This window comes from Staurois parvus, unplaced genomic scaffold, assembly GCF_062004578.1.
Source record: "Staurois parvus isolate SC_StPar_1 unplaced genomic scaffold, SC_StPar_1.0 ptg000633l, whole genome shotgun sequence".
In the NCBI taxonomy this organism is placed as follows: domain Eukaryota; kingdom Metazoa; phylum Chordata; class Amphibia; order Anura; family Ranidae; genus Staurois; species Staurois parvus.
Window position 1 is genome coordinate 640,319 of NW_028318429.1, and position 14,287 is coordinate 654,605.

Sequence of the window (14,287 nt, forward strand, 5' to 3'; positions counted from 1 at the left end):
GGGGGCCGCGGATTTTCCGCCCATACAGCAGTTCAAAGGGGGAAAATTCAGTAGATTCCTGGGGCACCTCCCGGTAGGCAAAGAGGAGGTGGGGCAGGTATCTTTCCCAGTCTGGCTCTAGGTCTACAAAGGCCCATAGCATGGCCTTCAAGGTCCCGATGAAGCATTCACACAGTCCATTGGTCTGGGGGTGACAGGGGGTTGTCCGGATGGCCCGCACTCCACAGGTCTGCCAGATGGACTGAACAAGGCCTGACATGAACTGAGTCCCCTGATCTGACAGGATTTCAGCAGGGAAGCCCACTTGTGTGAAGACGGTAACCATGGCTTCTGCAACTTTGGGAGCTGTGATGCTGGACAGGGTGACTGCTTTGGGAGAACGAGTAGCATAGTCCACGATGGTCAGGAATCAGGATGTACCGCTTTCCAGATTTGCTGGGGTGAGCTAAGGGGCCCAGAATGTGAATAGCTACTCGTTAGAACGGCTCCTCAATGATGGGAAGGGGCTGTAGAGGAGTCCTCAGACCACCCGTTCTTCTGTGTCACTGGCAGGGATCGCAGGTACGGCAGTAGCGAGCTACCGATTGGGACATCCCAGGCCAATAGAAGGCCTGGACCAACCTCCTTTCAGTCTGTAGCTTTCCCTGATGCCCAGCCATGGGAATATCGTGGGCAATGTGTAGCAGTTGGATCCAGAATTGTTGGGGAACTATCAGCTGTTTAGCCACGGTCTGAGGCCTCCACCACTCGGTACAGCAACCCATTTTCCTGCACTATTCTTTAGCCGGTTCCCAGACCAGTCAGTCCTACTCGGGCCCAGAAGCTTGTCAGAGTAGGATCGGTGGCTAAGTCCGCTTGAAACTTGTCCCTGTCCCATTTCACCCCAGTATTGTCAGCAGTGGAAGTTGAGTCACTCACCGCAGGCAGCGGAGGTCTGTCCACATGCTGGGGGGCCTCCTTCCTCTCAGCGGTTTCCCAGCAGGCCTGACTTCGTGTGATGGCTCCCACAAAGTGGCATTTAAGATCGCCCACATCATTCCCAAGAAGCACATCTGCCGGCAGTCCTCCCATTACACCCACGTTGCAGCGTTTAGGCCACAAGCCATAGTCCAGATCAAAAGTAGTGACCTCTTGCAAGTGTTTTCCTTGGAGTCTCTAGGTAGGGGCCCTCCCTGGCTGTAGGCCAAAGACTCCTGGGGGGGTGCCCTTGTCTGCGGGAGCAAGATCCCAGTTTGAAGGGGGTGGTGGCAAGTCCTCGGGAGCCTGGTACTGATCCATAGAATTTACTGGCCGGGGCAAGCTAGGCCCGAGAGTCTGTTTCTTGGTGGGGCAGCTGGCCTGGTAGTGACCAATCTGTCCACAGCCAAAACACCGCCTATCTAAGGCTGGTCTGGTTCCCCGTTGCGAGGTGGCTGAATGGGGTGGGAGTAGGGGCTGTAGCTCTGGCACTGTTTGTGAGGGCATCCGGCGATGGGGAGGTGTGTAGGGCACTGGCATGGGATTGGGCACCCTGGCCGCTTGGGGTGCCTCGTCAGCAGGCTTCTTCCATTGTGGGTTAATGAGGAGTGCCTCATCTGTTAAGGCTGCAGCTTCTTCCAGGGTGGCAGGTTTCCACTGTCCCACTGTCAGAGCTCGGGGGGGCACTTGAAAAGGAATTGTTCCTTCAGGATGGCCTGGATGATCTGTTCAGGGGAGGTTGCCTTCTCCCCTTCCAGCCACCGGCGGCAGGCTACCGACAACTTGTGTGCAAACATTTTGAAGGAGGCCTCTGGGAGGCGAGGTGTAGTCCGGAACTGGGCCTGATATGACTCTAATGAGACCGCGTAGTAGTCCAGTACGGCCTTTTTATCTCCTCATAGTTCCGTCTCAGTTTTCCAGGACGTTGGTCGGGACTGAGCAATGGTGGAACTTCATTCAAATATACATGACTGTCCCCGACAAACCATGAAAGTTGGCAACTATGCTATCTCTCTTACCCTCCCGCTAGCTATATCTCTCCCCTCCTCCCTCTTTTTCTATCTTTCTCCCCACATCTCTATCTCTTTCCATTGCCCCTCCCTTCTCTCTCTCTCTCTCTCCTTCGCTTTCTCTCTAACTTGCTCTTCTGCACTTGCTCTTTCTCGCCACTCCTGTCTCCCCCTGTCTCTGCCTCTCTTCCTTTCTCTCACTCTTCTCTGCCCTTGCTGTCCACTTATCTCTCTCTTCCCATCTCCTTCTCTCTCCCCCTCAATCCTTCTTGCTGTCCCCTCTCTCTCCCATTGGCCTAGTTCACATTGGCATCGAAAGCAGGCATTTGAGGGACGTTTTTCAGGCTCCTCACATGCTTATGCAAATGATACTATGGACAGTGGAGAATTTTGGTTTTGTGCAGCTATAGTCATCACTAACATCTGTCCCCCCCCCCCCCCCATCTAAATTGGAGGCGAGAGACAAAATATAGATAGAGAGAAAGAATGAGTGATAAAGAGGGAGAGAGAGAAAGAGAGATCTAAAGAGAGAGATAAAGAGGGAGAGATAGAAAGACAGAGGGGAGAGAGAAAGGGGGAGAGAGAAAGACGGAGTGATAAAGAGATCCAGAGAGATAGATAGAAGGAGAGGGAGAAAGGTAGAGGAAGAGAGATATAAAGAGAGAAAGATAAAGAACGAGTGATAAAGAGGGAGGGAGAGAAAGATAGAAAGATAGAGGGAGAGAGATAGAAAGAGAGAGAAAGAGGGCGATATAGAGAGAGATAAAGAAAGAGAGAGAGAGAAAGAGAGATCAAGAGAGAAAGATAGGGGGGGGAGGTGAAGAGGGAGAGATAGAAAGAGATATAAAAAGGGAGCAAAAGAGATCCAGAGAGATAGAGAGAGAGAGAGAGAGAGAGAGAGAGAGAGAAAAAGATGGAGAGAGAGAAAGATGGAGGGAGAAAAAGAGAGATATAAAGAGAAAAATATAAATTTTGGTTTTGTGCTGCCCTAGGTATTACTAACATCTGCCCCCCATCTAAACTGGAGGGGAGAGACGAAATATAGAGAGAAAGAGTGAGTGATAAAGATAGAGAGAGAGAAAGAGAGATCAAGAGAGAGAGGGAGAGAGATAAAGAGGGAGTGAAAGAGATCCAGAGAGATAGATAGGAGAGAGAGAGAGGGGAGAAAGATATAAAGAGAGAAAAAGAGGGAGAGAATGAGAGAGAAAGATAAAGAGAGATAAAGAATGGGTGATAAAGAGGGAGGGAGAGAGAGAGAAAGATAAAAAGATAGAGGGAGAGAAAGATAAAAAGATAGAGGGAGAGAGATAAAGAGAGAAAGAAAGAGGGGGAGAGATGAAGAGGGAGAGATAGAAAGATAGAGGGAGAGAGATATAAAGAAAGAAAAAGAGGGAGGGAAAGAGAGAGAAAGACAGATAAAGAGGGAGGGAGAAAAAGAGAGATATAAAGAGAGAGAGAGAACGATAAAGAGGGAGAGAAAGATAGAAAATGATAAAAAGAGATAAAAGATCGAGTGATAGAAGGAGGGAGGGAGAGAAAGAGAGATCAAGAAAGAGAGATAGAAATATAGAGGGAGAGAGATCTAAAGAGGGAGAGGAAGAGAGATAGAGAGAGAAAGAAAGAAAAAGAGCGATAGATAAAGAGGGAGGGAGAGAAAGAGATCAAGAGAGAGAGATAGTAAGGTAGAGGGAGAGATAAAGAGAGAAAGATAAAGAGGGAGGGAGAAAAAGAAATATATAAAAGAGGGAGAGAAAGAGATATATACAAAGCGAGAGGGAGAGAAAGAAATATATAAAAAGCGAGAGGGAGAGAAAGAAATATATAAAAAGCGAGAGGGAGAGAAAGAAATATATAAAAAGCGAGAGGGAGAGAAAGAAAGATAAAGAGGGAGAGAAAGAAAGATAAAGAGGGAGAGAAAGCTAGAGAAAGATAAAGAGAGATAAAGAACAAATGATAAAGAAGCGGCACCGCCCCCCTGAAAAATGCTGCCCTAGACAAACACCTTGTTTGCCTTGCAGTGGATACGCCCCTGACTATGGGCAGCACACAGTGCTGTTCACATTATCAAAACATGAAGCATTAGCACCGCATCGCTTCCAAATTGAAGGTTGTGAAGGAACCCGCTGCACACTGGTACTGATTCCAGCAGACTTTGTAATAAAAAAGAGGGATATTCAGTTCACACATATTGCATTACATGTTTAAGCTGGCCAATGTCATTTTAAATTTTTTTTTTAAATTCAGGCTGTCAATTTCTGCAGCGCTTTACATATATATTGTACATTCACATCAGTCCCTAACCCTCAAGGGGCGTCCAATCTAAGGTCCCTAACTCACATTCATACATACACATACTAGGGACAACTTAGACAGGATCCAATTCACCTACCAGCATGTCTTTGGAGTGTGGGAGGAAACTGGAGTACCTAGAGGAAACCCACACAGGCACAGGGAGAGCATGCAAACTCTGGGCAGGTGGTGCTGTTGTTGGGATTCAAACCAATGACCCTAATACTGCCAGGTGGAAGTGCTAACCACTTAGCCACTGTGCTGCCCTCTATGGCCAGTCTTACTTTGCTCTGCCTACACAAATGCTGCTGTGGACATAATACCAATATCGGGGGAAAGGCAAAGTGGGGGAGACTCATTAGGTTTAGGTCTGGCTACTGACCCACAATGTGCTCAAATCCCAATAGGCAGTACGTGCATTTATCTATCCGGTGCTAAAGGGGATTACTTGGACGCAGTTGGCCGGCTTAAACATGTATTGCAATATGTGTGAACTAAATATCCCTATTTTTATTGCAAAGTCTGCTGGAAAGGGTATATAGCAGTGTGCAGCGGGTTCCTCCGGGATTTCTGGTGTTAATATGTGCTTACACCCCTTTAGCACCTGATAGATAAATGCATGTACTAGCTATTGGGATTTGCACACAGGTATATCTTGTTGCTTCAAAATTGAAGCCTCATGTCAAGATAGGGTCCTTTCACACGGGAGTTCCGTAGGTCCGTTTTTCATCTGTCCGTTTACGGATGAAAGACAGACACCCATGTATTTCTATGGACTAGCGCAGGGGTCTCCAAACTATGGCCCTCCAGGTGTTGAGGAACTACAAGTCCCATGATGCCTTGCAAGACTCTGACAGCCACAGGCAAGACTCCCAGAGGCAGAGGCATGATAGGACTTTTAGTACATCAACAGCTGGCGGGTCATAGTTTGGAGACCCCTGGACTAGCAGATGTAAACGGATCATCTGTTTACATGCATTAAAGTGTTACTAAACCCACAACAGTACAATCAGTCTGTAGATGCAGTAAAGCATGCTTGTTATACTCACTGTGGAACCTAAGGAGTTCATCCTCTGCACTATGTAAAAACGCTGTTTGATCCTGTCTTCTCTGATGCTCCCCTTCTTCCAGTGTCCCCCTCTTATCTCCTGATAAGACAGACTGAACCTGAAGCCATTCTGCATGTGCTCAGTTTAGTGTGTATTGCTAGAGAGGTTTTTTTTGCTTCGGAGAGTGCATGTGATCAGCACAGGGCCAATCATCGCTGTCCAGACAGGTCAGGGGTTCTGCATCCTTCTACACCACAAAGAAAACTCCTCCTATGAGCTTTAACCAGTGCTCTGCTGGACACTGACAGAAGTCACAAGACTGCTATATACTGCTGATGAGAAATGGTATTTAGCAGTTTATATTTACTAAAATAATTGCATTTCTATGTTGTGTGTACTGTGGGAGACCTGATATAATGAATGCAGGGTCCGGGGAGAGCGGATATAGTGAATGCAGGGTCCGGGGAGAGCGGATATAGTGAATGCGGGGTCCGGGGAGAGCGGATATAGTGAATGCGGGGTCCGCGGAGAGCGGATATAGTGAATGCGGGGTTCGGGGAGAGCGGATATAGTGAATGCGGGGTCCGGGGAGAGCGGATATAGTGAATGCGGGGTCCGGGGAGAGCGGATATAGTGAATGCGGGGTCCGGGGAGAGCAGATATAGTGAATGCGGGGTCCGGGGGAGAGCGGATATAGTGAATGCGGGGTCCGAAGAGAGCGGATATAGTGAATGCGGGGTCCGGGGGAGAGCGGATATAGTGAATGCAGGGTCCGGGGAGAGCGGATATAGTGAATGCAGGGTCCGGGGGGGGCGGATTTAGTGAATGCGGGGTCCGGGGAGAGCAGATATAGTGAATGCGGGGTCCGGGGGAGAGCGGATATAGTGAATGCGGGGTCCGGGGGAGAGCGGATATAGTGAATGCGGGGTCCGGGGAGAGCGGATATAGTGAATGCGGGGTCCGGGGAGAGCGGATATAGTGAATGCGGGGTCCGGGGGAGAGCGGATATAGTGAATGCTGGGTCCGGGGAGAGCGGATATAGTGAATGCGGGGTCCGGGGGGCGGATTTAGTGAATGCGGGGTCCGGGGAGAGGGGATACAGTGAATGCGGGGTCCGGGGAGAGCGGATATAGTGAATGCGGGGTCCAGGGAGAGCGGATATAGTGAATGCAGGGTCCGGGGGGGGCGGATTTAGTGAATGCAGGTTCCGAGGAGAGCGGATATAGTGAATGCGGGGGTCCGGGGAGAGCGGATATAGTGAATGCGGGGTCCGGGGAGAGAGGATATAGTGAATGCGGGGTCCAGGGAGAGCGGATATAGTGAATGCGGGGTCCGGGGAGAGCGGATATAGTGAATGCGGGGTCCGGGGAGAGCGCATATAGTGAATGCGGGGTCCGGGGAGAGCGCATATAGTGAATGCAGGGTCCGGGGGGGGCGGATTTAGTGAATGCGGGGTCCGGGGAGAGCGGAACACTTTAATTAGCTGTTATGCAGCACTTTATCGTATTCTAAATCATGAGGTGGAGAAATACAATCCTTGTCAGTATATGAACTATGATCCTACCCTTCTGGTGTAACTAGTATCTAGCTTCCCTCAGCAGATCCCAGGGATAGCGGTGGAAATGTTGATTCCTTGGACTCCAGCCACAGAGACCTTTTTTTTTTTTTTTTTTTTTGGGCATCTCCTATTTTTATGTTAGCTCCTCCCTCCTTAAAATTAAGAGCATCGAGCCCCTAATAATAGGTTGGAGGTATGGATGAGATCCATTATTGGAGAATAAGTTTTATACGCCAAATATAAGGATCGGGTCCACAACAAGTGCGTCTCAACAGGAAGAGTATCCTCATGGAATGTACCCAAGAGAGCGAATTTAGGATCTATCTGCACCTTCATGGAACAAAGTGAATGAAGGGTTGTAAAGACAGAATTCCAATATCGGTGGAGCTTGGGGCAACGCCATAACATGTGGACAAGTGAAGCTGTAGGTGAATTACATCTAGGGCATTGTGGTTCTTCCGCCCCTCCCCAGGAATGTCATTTTTGTGGGGTGTAGTGTACCCTATGGAGTATAAATAAGTCAGGTGTTGTGAGGGGGATAATGCAGCTGTGTATTTGCCGTGAGGCATACAAGGCATTTGGCTTGGGCAGCTTTTCTCAGGGACCAGTGCCGTCACTATAATTGACTGTGCTCAGGCACGGGATCAGCTGTATTCGGGTGGGCGAGGACGGGTGAGGAGACAGAGGATATGGCAACTGTCACGATCGTGGCGTCAGACCCCAGACCTTCTCACCAAACTCGTGACCGAAGGACTGGCTGATCCAGACCACGATGTGACGTGCGTAACAATGCCACACCCAACTGCACCCTACACAGCGATTTTCCAGCTAATGGATTTCAATCTGTGCCTGCAGCCTGGATGCGCTTGTTACTGGGTCAGGTTAATTACGCAACTGACCCTTACACACTGCCACCACCCCTTTTTCTACCGAGAAAGAGGGAACTCTCTTTATCAAATATACACTATAATGGTTGAAAAGTCGTCTGTCCAATACGGTCACCGCAGGCCGATTGGGCAGAGGATTAAACAAACACAGTAGCGTCTTTTTAGAGGCAGGAATTCGTAAATTGCAATTCAGCGCTTTAGAAACAGTCAAACACTTTCAGAAAGAAAGATTTATTACTAAAAGAGTCAAACAGGTGCAATAAAATATTTACAGAAAAAAGATGTAACTAAGATATATATATACATATATAAAGGACCACAGCACAGCAAAGAGATAATAGGAAGGAAGTTAAAGGGTTAAGTTACTTGCCATTTAAGCCTTTGATGTAAGCAGATCCAAGTTGCAGAGCGAAAGGGTCTCCCCAGGTGGTATTGATGTTAAAAATGGGAGATGTCTTCAACTTACTTATTAGGCCTGAGAGAGGGGCAATGGAGAGAAGAGTCCAATACCAGGGAAACAAAAAAGCCCAGGAAGAGAAGGGGCTGCAGAGGAAGTAAAAAACAAAAGGAAAAGAGACCAGTAGGGGAAGGGGTCTTTAATATCAGTGGGACCTCGCTTTCAAGAGAAGAAATTATGGTCCTTGACAAAGGTCTAAAATTTGCGCCCCCTAAGAACATGGATAAGTTTAGTACGTATATAGATACGCAAAAATATATAAGGAAATTAAATCTGAAGAAATATTTTTTAGGGCTCACAGGAGCCAAAGATAATGTTTTTAAAAATTCTAATGATAAATTTACCCATACCTCATTGAAGAACAAATCTTTTTTTAATCCTCAAATTAGTAGTAACAACCAAGTGGAAGTTTTTAAAAAAATGGTAAATAAAAATTTAGAGAATTTAAATATTCCGAGTAAGAAGGGGAACCGTGGATTCCAAATAGGTATGAATAAATTGATTAAAAGGAAAGACATAGTAGTAAGACCGGCAGATAAGGGAGGAGGGATCGTTGTACTCTCTAAGGACTATTATTGTAGTGAATTGCAGGCACAGTTGGATGATGTGAATACATACCAGAAATTGCTAAAGGACCCCACAAGGATGTACAAAAAGGAATTAGAACAATTGATTAAAATAGGTGAAAAGAAGAAAATACTAAATAGTAAAGAGGGTAGATATTTGGTACCGGAATGTTGCCGTATACCTGTAATCTATACAATTCCCAAGATGCATAAAAATTCTGTGAATCCACCGGGGAGGCCAATTGTCAATGGGATCCAATCGGTAATGGCCAGATTAGGCCAATATATAGATACTTTTTTACAACCATTGGTCCAGAATACGGTATCATATTTGAGGGATACCAAACATCTAATCCAACTTCTAGAAAAAGAAAAAGGGAGCTCTGATATAATACTGGCCAGTGCTGACGTATCTTCGTTATATACGATTATCAACCATGAAGATGCATTAGAAGCTACGGGGTGGGGTCTGAGGGAATTAAGCAGCCTGAATTGGACACAGAGAAGATTTATTACACAATGCCTTGATTTCAGCCTTAGCCACAATTATTTTTGGTATGATAAAGTTTTTTACAGACAGATTAGGGGTGTAGCAATGGGAGCTCGTTTTGCCCCGAGTGTGGCAAATTTGTTCATGGCCTACTGGGAGCAAGAATCAGTATATAAAGATAAACCTGTTGAACTGGCAATGTATAAGAGATATATAGATGATGTATTCATCATATGGAAAGGAGATGAAATAAAATTAATGGACTTTTTAAAACAATTAAATAATAATAATAAGAATATAAAGTTTATATGGAAATGTAGTAATCAATCCATTCAATTTTTGGATTTGGATATTCAAGTGCAAGGGGAAACCATTAGCACTAAAACGTATTTTAAGGAAGTCGATAAGAACGGCTACATTCCTATAGAGAGTTGCCACTTTCCCCCTTGGTTACTCAATATCCCAAAGGGCCAGTTCATCAGGTTGAAAAGGAACTGTACGTATAAAGATGATTATGACACTCAGGCTAGGATCTTGGAAAAAAGATTTATATCTAAAGGATATATGGTGTCGGATCTTGAGAAAAATAAATTTGAGGTGGCTAATATAGATAGAGAGAAACTCATTTCAAATAAAGTAGAAAATAGGGATAGGAAGATGGTTGATCAAGTGGCGGTTATTATGGATTTTAATCTACAATATAAAAAGATCCAGAACATCTTTAAGAAACATTGGCCAATTTTAAAGATGGACCCCCTATTAGGTAATTTATTGCCAGAACAGCCCAAATTTATTTACAGAAAAGCTCCTACGTTGAGGAATAAAATAGTGAGGAATGTATTGGATCCACCGAGGGTGAATAGAGAAAATACCCTGTTTAGTGTTACCGGCTTTTTTCCCTGTAAAAAATGCAGTGTCTGTAAAGCTACAAAAGGGCAGAATCAAAAAAGGAATGCATTTATTTCTAAAAGCAATGGGAGGTCATTTGAAATCAAAGATTTTATTACGTGTAAAACTGAAGGGGTTGTCTATGTTTTGGAGTGCAGCTGTGGTCTGCAGTATGTGGGACGCACTAAAAGAGCCTTGTGGGTTAGATTGAGAGAACATGTGAAAAACATACAAAAGGGCAACCCAAAACACAACGTCTCCAAACATTTCGCCAGTCATCATGGGAATGACCCCTCGGGATTGAGGTTCTGGGGGGTGGAACGATACAAAAAGCATTGGAGAGGGAGCCACAAGGTGAAAACAATAAGTCAGGCAGAGTCTAAATGGATTTTCCTTATGCAAACGCTGACACCTAGAGGTTTAAATATTGAATTTGACCTTAATTGTTTCATTAATGATTTTTAATGTTTTTTAATACTGCTTGGTTTTATTTATGTTTCATGTATAAATTTGTGGCGTATAATGATTCATTTATGTAAACATGTGGTATGGGTATTATACAGGAGTTTTATTGAAATAGGTTTCTAAAATTTATTCGATTAATTTTAATTAATATTTCTTCAAATCTTTATATTTTATAATTAATATGTTTTAATATAATTGTCATTCATTTATTTTTAATAATTAAGAATTTTATGGAATGGGGTAGCTTTAATAAATTTATATAGCGGAGCTAATTTTGGTGGATGTGTAATATATATACATCTATTAAATTCCCTAGTTACATATATATATATTTATCCATTTATTAATTCGATTTTTCCCCCTTTTTTCATTTTTTATCTATATATAGTATATAATTAAATAAGATTTTGATATTTTATCTAAACCGATTGTTGTAATAAAGGTTTTTAGGTTTGAGAAGTAAATGTAATCACTTTAAGCAGAGAAGGTATAATGGGAGAACCAGGGGGAGTAGCGGCGGCATACAGCTGTCCTGTGTAGATCGGGCTCCAAGAAAATGGAGGTTGTACACGCCCCTTGAAAATTATGCCAATAGCTTAAAAGGGAGTCCTGTCATCCAATGCGGCATCCTGAAGAAGCCATGTGATCGTGGCGCAACGCGTCGACGTATTTCCGGTCATAGGGGTGACGTACTTCCGGTTCCGGGTTCGGACGCCATCTTGGTACACCTGAGTATACCCATAGCACATGGGAACTGCTTCTCTTTGTTGGAGTACATGTGAGTGCGTTTCTTGTTACTTTACCTTGTGTGCATTAAAACAGTGTTGCACTATGGAGGTCTTCTCTTCTCTTGCATATGCGCCCTTTGTGTGAGGGAAGGTATTTTGAGAGGAACCCATAACTTGGAGGAGGATCTTGATGTAAGTCGGTGGAGGCAGTGGAGTATCAATATCCTGGCAGAGATATATATTATATATATAAAGCCTTGTGACCCACAAGGGTCGAATATTGAAGGTGAGGGGGCATTTTGGCCATTTATAAGGGGAGTCACTTCAAGAGTCACGAAGAGCACAATGGCAGCATGGAGTGAAATCATTACCACAGTGTATTGAACACTTTTATTATTTTACACAGTGTGGCATCACTAATAATAATTTTTTGGATTTAGCTTGCATTTTACTTTGTTTAATATTTGTCACTTTGCACAGTTCAATTGTCATTTTGTTATTCTGTTGAATATCACTATTTACCACTAGGGGGTGTATAATTTACATGAGGGTTTTTGCACTATATTGATTATAATTTTTAAGGATATAAGTTGAGCGCTTCATCATTTATATTATTTATTAGGCCTGATAGCCTGTGTTTTTAAAGTCCCCCAACAGGGGGGTGGCTCTGAGTAACTGACCAATACTCTGTTTAGGGAGGGATCGTCGGGCGGAACTCTGAATTTAAACCATCTTTCATAATCCATATTTTGGCCTATAACTTTCCAGCTGCACAAGCGACAATCTCTCCGCGGGTATTTTATTATGCGAATAAGTCTAAGGATCATGTAGATATGAATTATGAGATTGTAGGCCGCACGGTTCACGAGATCTATGTTTCTGCTTCCCTGAGCATGCAAAACAAATGGAGAGACCTATCAGAACGTCCGTCTGCGCGTTGGCCATCTGATGAGGTGCCCGGTTTTTATGCAAGTCTTCCATATTTCAAGATATGAAACATAGGGGAAAAACTGACTTGAGGAATGTTCATTTAATTCTGTCACCTACACTGCTAGGTTTTATGAAGTTACAATATCTTTCAATTCCTGGGAAAAGCTGCCTTATCTTGGTTACAAGGTGAGAAATTACACGTTCTCTGGCAGAGCGGCACCACGTGGCTCCCTGCTGGGATCTGGCCTGTGACACTTTTAACAAACACACATCTGTCACTGTGCCTCTCAGAAAGGGAGGGGGAAGGAGAATAAAGAATAAATGAATACTTTTAATAAAAGGGGGAATCTGCGTCCATCTCTGATGTGCAAGTTTGCTACAGCAACCATGCCCAATAAAGGGCACGATGTCTATGAAGATCTATGGGTTCTACTCCTTTTACTACGAGGTGCGGTATGTGAGTCTTCTCCGAGGTGCTGGACGGGTAACTATATTGGTGAAAGCGCGATGTAGACCAGAACATTTTGGCAAATGTGAAATGACCTCATTGTATTTTATATTGTGAATTAACGGACACGGTGCCAGCACTGGGATGAGTCTTGTTAACCCTTTGAGTGGCTTCAAGGTCTAACGGGTTGTGCAGCACTCATCTAATGTGTGTAGGCAAACCAGTCATCCATAGTGCTTGGTCTAGACCAGCCCTTTCCGGCTGGTCCACAGTCTCTGACCGTCTTCTGTAGCATGTCAGCAGACTCTGATCATCTCCTGTATCCCATCTGCAGTCTCTGACCTTCTCCTGTATCCTCTACACAGTCTCTGACCATCTCCTGTATCATGTCCGCAGTCCCTGACTGTCTCCTGTATCTGTCTGTAGTCTCTGACCTTCTCCTGTATCCTGTCCTCAGTCTCTGACCATCTCCTGTACCCTGTCCTCAGTCTCTGACCTTCTCCTGTATCCTGTCCTCAGTCTCTGACTGTCTCCTGTATCCTGTCCCCAGTCACTGACCTTCTCCTGTATCCCGTCTTCAGTCTCTGACCATCTCCTGTATCCTGTCTGCAGTCTCTGACCATCTCCTGTATCCTGTCCACAGTCTCTGACCTTCTCCTGTCCTCAGTCTCTGACAGTCTCCTGTCTGCAGTCTCTGACCGTCTCCTGTATCCTGTCTGCAGTCTCTGACCGTCTCCTGTATCCTGTCTGCAGTCTCTGACCGTCTCCTGTATCCTGTCCGCAGTCTCTGACCTTCTCCTGTATCCTGTCTTCAGTCACTGACCTTCTCCTGTATCCTCTCCGCACTCTCTGACCGTCTCCTGTATCCTGTCCGCTCTCTCTGACCGTCTCCTGTATCCTGCCCGCAGTCTCTGACCGTCTCCTGTTCCTGTCTTCACTCTCTGACCGTCTCCTGTATCCTGTCCGCACTCTCTGACCGTCTCCTGTATCCTGTCCGCACTCTCTGACCGTCTCCTGTATCCTGTCCGCAGTCTCTGACCTTCTCCTGTATCCTGTCTTCAGTCACTGACCTTCTCCTGTATCCTGTCCGCACTCTCTGACCGTCTCCTGTATCCTGTCCGCACTCTCTGACCGTCTCCTGTATCCTGTCCGCAGTCTCTGACCGTCTCCTGTATCCTGTCCGCACTCTCTGACCGTCTCCTGTGTCCTGTCCGCACTCTCTGACCGTCTCCTGTATCCTGTCTGCACTCTCTGACCGTCTCCTGTGTCCTGTCCGCAGTCTCTGACCGTCTCCTGTATCCTGTCCGCAGTCTCTGACCGTCTCCTGTATCCTGTCCGCACTCTCTGACCATCTCCTGTATCCTGTCCGCAGTCTCTGACCGTCTCCTGTATCCTGTCCGCAGTCTCTGACCATCTCCTGTATCCTGTCCCCAGTCTCTGACCATCTCCTGTATCCTGTCCCCAGTCTCTGACCATCTCCTGTATCCTGTCCACTGTCTCTGACCTTCTCCTGTATCCTGTCTGCAGTCTCTGACATTCTCCTGTATCCTGTCCGAAGTCTCTTA

The 14,287-nt window shown here is 45.5% G+C and overlaps 1 long non-coding RNA gene across 2 annotated transcripts in view; it reads left to right on the top strand.

Moving 5' to 3' along the window:
* Positions 1-14,287, top strand: part of LOC149449307 (uncharacterized) — a 68,019-nt gene that overhangs the window by 21,786 nt on the left and 31,946 nt on the right. The window contains exon 1 of one of the 2 annotated variants that reach the window (XR_016315430.1): positions 12,662-12,758. The exons of the other annotated variant lie outside the window; for it this stretch is intronic. This is a non-coding gene — a long non-coding RNA (uncharacterized LOC149449307). Of the gene's footprint in view, positions 1-12,661; positions 12,759-14,287 lie in introns of those variants that run through there. 2 annotated transcript variants of the gene reach the window in all.